Here is a 6476-nt window from a genome sequence, read left to right as displayed (position 1 = left end):
CTTCCTTTAAAAAAAAAAAAAAAAAAAAAATCAGTATAGAAACTAACCAAAGAAACCTAAAACAAACAAAACTCAATTCACAGAGAAGGAAAAGAAAGAGGAAAAGACAAGGGGTACCCGGGCCTGGTGGTGTAGCCTGGTAATATCAGGTACTCGGGAGGCTGACACAGTAGGTGCAAATTCAAGGCCTACGTAGGCTACACAGTAAGTTCAAGGCCAACCCGGGCAACTTTGTGAGCCTTTGTCTGAAAATAAAGAGTAAAAGGCGGCACTGGGATGCAGCTCAGTGGTAGAGCACTTGCCTAGCCCTGGCTTCAGTCCCCAGTACTGCAAGCAGGGCGGGGAGGAAGAGGGAATGCACCGAAATAATGAGGAGAAAGGTCTGTTCTGGGAAACAGAACAGTCAGGCTTTTGGAATGCTTAGTGTCTTTGAACTCAGAAGAATAAAGAATGGAAAAAGCAGCTCGGCTGGGGAATGTTCCCTCATGACAATCTGATTAGTGGAACGTGAAACTCTAAGCATATCTGTAATACAACGGGGAAGGAATAAAGATACTGTAGGGACATTCCCCAAACCAACATCACGAGGACACAAAGGCCTGCATAGAGAACAAGTCACTAGTCTTTCTGGGTCCTGTTTGCTGGGTAAAGCTATATAATAGGGCTTGAGTTTTGTTTTCTCCCCTTGGGTTTCTGAGGACACTAATGGCCATGGTAATGAGGTCAACTTGTGTTCATTTATAAAAATCAGCTTCTGACCTTGGAGAACCTTGGAGCTGAAGTACAAATTATATGAGCCTTTCAGCCTTCCACTCAGGTCCTGTGACTTCAGGAGCTGGATGGACCCAGCCTCAGATGCTGACGGAAGCAATGAGACAGTATCCTTCCCTTTCCCTTTCCCATCCCCTTCTTTCCCTTCGTCCCCTTCTGTCTTTCCTAACATTAACTCTCGCTTCTCTAAGTACTAGGGTTTCCAAGCATGTGCTTCCATTCCAGCCACCTCAGCTGTCTTCTATCAAGTTCTCTAGAATTTGAAGCACTCCACAGAGTTGCTCTCAAACTACTGGCAATTCCCCTCTTCAGACCTTTCCAAAACTGGTTACTTGACTACAATCCCACAAAACAATCTTCACTGGGCTGTGATATAATCCCCTGGGGATCCTCACAGTTTGACCATTCCTTCAGTTTCTTTCCACATAAGAATACCCTGAGCCAGGTATGATGGCACATGCCTTTAATCCCACCACTCAAGGCAGAGGCAGGCAGATCTCTGTGAGATCAGGCCAGCCTGGTCTACATAGCAAGTTCTAGGCCAGCCGGAGCTACAAGAAGACCATGTCTCAAAAAAAAAAAATTAAGTCCTGCTAGAAATGTACAACCCACTGTCTCCAGTCCTTCGCCTGGCTCTCTAGGCCCTGACAGCCTAGCCTCCAGCCCTAGTCTGTGGCTCCCTGTGCTCTGATCACACTGCTTAGGCTTCAGTTCCTAGAGCACAGCACACTCATTACAACTTTTGGAGTCACTTTGCAGTCACTTAGTTCCAGTCTATACGCTCTTCCTTCCACTGCCTGTTGGCCCAGCTGAGTCCCACCTGTCAGTTGTCAGGTCTTACTTTCAGTGTTACCCTCTCTTCTTAGCAACTTTCTCCACCAGACATGCACACCTGAATCCCCGCTCCTACAGCACTTGCAGTTCCTTGCACTGCCCTTACCCTAACTGCAAATCTCGAGCCATCTGATGTCCACCTTCACTGCATTCCTTGAAGAGGCTTTTTTTTTTTTTTTTAATGTGTATGAGTGTATTGCTTGCGTGTATATAAGTGCATTTGTGTTGTGCAATGCCCACAGAGGTCAGAAGAGGGCATCAGATTCCCCTGGAAGTGGAGTTAGGACAGTTGTTAGCAGCCATATGAGTGCTGGATATCGAATCTTGGGTCCTCTGCAAGAGTGGTCAATGCTCTTAACCTGTGAGCCAGCTCCAGCCCTCCACCTATCTTTCTAATCCATGTATCCCTAGCACCTAGGCAGGATCTGGCTCCCTACTGGAACTGAATAAATCTTTGCTAAGTGAAGCCTTGAGGATTCCTGCCCCATGGGAGTCCTCCCGCTGCAGCTTCTGACTGCCCCACCATCTCCTCCACATCTCTTCGTATCTGCTCCATTCAACATTTTCAGGAAATTTCAACTTATCCATGTACTGTTATGAGGAACCAGAGGAGTACATATAGTTAATCAATCAGAGAGGACTCTCTTCCTAATAACCCCTCCTAGGGTTTATTGTTGTGACATAGCTCAGAGCTGAAATATATACAGGAGATGAAACCCCATCCCTGGAGATTATTCCTCTAAGCTCTTCTGATTTTAATTGTTTTGCTTGGCACTGAGGTAGAGCCCCTGCTGATTGAAACTTTTTCATTTGTAGCCAGAAATGCATGATGCAGGCTGAATTCCAGTGAATATGTTCTTATTAATCTGGAAGGATCTGGAGCTGAGGACATGCCTGGACATGACTTACAAAGTTCTGCACTTAAAATGAGACGAATGCCAGGAAATTTAAACATCACATTCTTACTAGATACTTCAAGGAGATCTCCCTGTGTACTATCAACTTGTACTGCCAACTGAATAATAAAAACTTCTTACTCTGACAAAAGTTCACTGAAGAAAGCGACTGATAGGAAATGCATCTGAGGGACACTAGTTCAGTTAATGCCTCAAGGAGCTTACTTGGTGCTATATTTACCTGTGACAGGAAACCTGACTCGAAAAGGTCTGTTCCCAGCAACACACTTCTAGAAAGGGAAAAGTACTAGGAATAGAATGAAATTGGTTTACTATCCAAAGATCATCTCTAGCCAGAGAACTCCAGAGGACCTGGCCTTGCTCCATGGGAAAGGAAACCCAGTAAGCAAGGAGGAAACAATTCTCTGTGCTGGCCAGAAGGGAGAGAAACCACACAGTTCAGGGCCAGTCAGGACCATGCATTCCAGTGGCAGCTATTTCTAATTTGCAAACTTCTGCTGTTTGCTCTCCTTTCCTAGGCTGGATAAATACTGATCTGAGGTACTGTTTACTGTTGCTCCCCAGAAGTCCCCATCCCCCTAACCCAGGAAAAGCAGAGTCCTGTGAAGGCCTTTGTCAGGAACATTTTAGATCCAAGGATGCCTCCTAGGTGTACATGACTTCCCCAGCTTCTTCCCCAGTAACCAGAGGCCCTGAGAACTAGTACTGGGTGATCAAAAGAGCTCCTCCAGGCCAGGGTTTCAACAGCTCACTCAGTTCTGCCTGTTATGTGGGGTATCTCTGAATCACACAATCTTGAGGACACACTTTCAATTCCCAATGCAATGCTTGGTTTGCCCCCACAGCAAAGCTTGTGTAACAATCAAGCTGTCATACAAATGTTTTGTGAGTTAACTTGACAGAGGCATTTTAGAACCTGTAGGTAAGCCGGGCAGAGTAGCATGGATAAGCCTGAGCTCGCACAGATGTGTGCTCTTGAATCACTCCATCTTTGAGCAGCACACTTAATGTAAATAATGACACCAATATCCACCAAGCACTTACTAGGTCCTTTGTTAAGTGAACTCAGGTCCTCATGCTTGTGCAGCAAGCACTTTACCAACTGAGCGTTTCCCAGCCTTTTAAAGAATTTAAAATTCTTTTTAAAGACAAACATATAGCAGTAGCTATTATGATGATTGTTGTTAAATCCTATGGTGTCACACCCTTCTCATGGGGAACCCTCTAAAAATAAACTTGGCTCCATTTCTCATAAGTATTCACTGAGTTTATACAGAGCAACTAGTACAGCGCCTGGGTCTTAGTAAACATTCTAAGTCAGGCATTACTACAACTATCCTCCTTAATGTCCTACTATCAACATCATCATCATCATCATTATTATTATTGAGGCACTCATGCCTTGAAGTTTTCTGTGAAGGTGGTCCTGGGTCCCCATTCCCCAGGTGGTAGCCATTATGCATTCCTCCCCTGGCTGGAGTCTCTCTGGGCAGCTAGAATTTTTCCTATTTGGAATCCTACTGAGACATGGCCACATTTCTTCCACAGGACAGGGCCTCTTTCAGCTTTTAAACATGAAAACCCATCTTTTTCCTATTTGTTCCTTTGTCCAGACCCCTGGGAAAAGCCACTCACTGTGTTGTAATAAAAGAGATTTAGAAAAGAAAAACGTTTGTGTCTGGTTCCCTCAACTCCTGCCAACTTTTCCCACTCCACTCACAGAGCTCTCCAGAGCAACTGGCCAGCCAGGGTAGTCCGTACTAGGATCCTGTCCTCCCTTCACCCAGCCACCTCAGTCCCTCTGACAGGCACACCAATTAGGGTCCAGACTCAGTCCTGTAGCTGGTAAGGTATCACTGGCCTGACCTCTAAGCTACTGACCCCTTCCTCCTCAGTGGGCTATTGTAGCATGTGTCTAAGACCTGCCTCAGTTTCCTTGCCTGGCACTGTCATTTCCTCCAGGGTGGCCAGGGCTATAGCCTGCTTGCCCAGATCATCCTCCCTTCCTGTATTCAGGAAGCTGAACCCCATTCATTGTGTAAAAGTCTGTGTGGAACTGTCATGCCATCCAGGGCACCTAAGTGCTGGCTTATGACACCACCTAGGAGGTCACAAGCCCTTTAGGACAGCACCTTCCCACAGGACTGTGTGCAGGGCTGGAATGCTCCACACCTGTGCCCTCCAGTGCAGTAGAACTAGTCACATATGGCCACCAACTACTTCCAGTATGCTCATGTGACTGAGGAAATGAAATTTTTAAATTTTCTTTGCTATAATTAACTGAATATAAATATCACCTGGCTAGTGACTGCCCTACCAGACAGCACAGCTCTAGAAACTGGCAATCCCTCAGGTGCCAGGCAGCAGGACAGGTGCTCCATAGCCATAGGCCACTCACTGGCTCTATGCCCACAGCCCATCAGGGCCCTGGCTTTCTCTTCATCCCACAGCACCTGCCTGGATCAGCAACCTCGATACATACAGAAATCCTCATGAGGGCTTCTACCTCATCTAGCAGCAGTTCCTAGGGGGACACAGCAGAGCAGTTCAGACAGGGAGTGACCACAGACATGGGGCAGTTCCCTGTTAAACAGGAGGATGGCTGAGGCCTTTACCTTCAATTTCTAACTCTACGTAGATGACTTACTCAGTAATTCTCTTATAATTTCACCATCACATTAAGAATTAGGGCCCAACTATGCACAAAAATTTAAAATCAGCAGCCACATCAGACGTGAAAATGAGGATTATTAAAAAGTGCTTTTCAGAAACTAAATGCCAAAGTAATGAGGAATATTGGGCAAGATGAGACTATATGGTCTATAACTGTCAGCTAAACAAGCCACTAACTGTTATTTCATGTAAATTTTTTTAAAAAGCAGCAACATATTTAAGGACAAGCAGAGGAAGCCAGCAGATGGAAAATCTTTTGTGTTGGGACTGGTATGTCCTTTGAAAAAGCTGGTGCTGGTCAATATCTCATAGCTTAACCACGTCAGAGTGAAGAAATCATTATGTATCAAGGCAATTATTTCCTGCACACCCTGGTACTGAACTGGCAATCAGCTTTCATAGTCCAGTTAGATTTTAACTTGAAACAATAACAGCAAGCTTTCACTTTCGGTGCAGATCTTTACAACAAATATGCAATTCTATTTCAAATTGTTTTAGGGAGTCTTCAAAGGGCAGGCTAAGAGTCAAGTATCAGTGGCTTCATATTAAAAGATTACTCTGATGATGATCCTTGAAAAATAGCATTCAGAAAGAAAACCCATGTAGCTGAAGCCATCCCCAAGCACAGCACCCATCATATACAAATTAAGTCCTGAAAATCAAAGAAATGGCTATATAACCACTAATGAAGATTCAAGCTCCCCACTGCCCCAGGGAAGATATTGGCCCAAGTCAAGGTCATCACTTCCACTTTCATTGCCACATGTAGTCCACTGCCTGCTCACCTAGCATCAGCCAGGACATGGCTGATGAATCTCTTCAGAAATGCCCATACCAAGAGGTTGTAGAAAAGTAAATTGGGCTTTTTCCAGCAGTTTCTTTCCATTTGTTTACATATTTCATCATTTTCATTGTAGAGATCATTCACCTTCCGTATTAGTTAGCTTTTCATCACTATAACAAAATACCAGAGACAAGCTACCTGGCAAAGAGGCTTAGGTAAAGAGGTTTACTCATAGTATTCTATCATGGAAACGCCTCCCTGACTAATGACCTAATCTAATCATTTCCCAAACACCCCACCTCTGAACACTACATTTGGATTACGTTTTTACCCTCTTAATACCATATGCTTTAAAGTTAAAAGCAAACTTTGGGTATTAACCTCCTGTGTGAGTTTAGGGGGACAGATCATACTCAAACTATAGTAGCTATTAAGTACTCCATAAAAGCTAGAAAAATATTTTTGAATCTTCTCATTAGAAAGAAATGATAATGATG

The sequence above is a fragment of the Nannospalax galili genome, unplaced genomic scaffold (assembly GCF_000622305.1).
Source record: "Nannospalax galili isolate Female #2095 unplaced genomic scaffold, S.galili_v1.0 scaffold3785, whole genome shotgun sequence".
In the NCBI taxonomy this organism is placed as follows: Eukaryota; Metazoa; Chordata; class Mammalia; order Rodentia; family Spalacidae; genus Nannospalax; species Nannospalax galili.
This window is presented reverse-complemented; position numbering follows the sequence as displayed.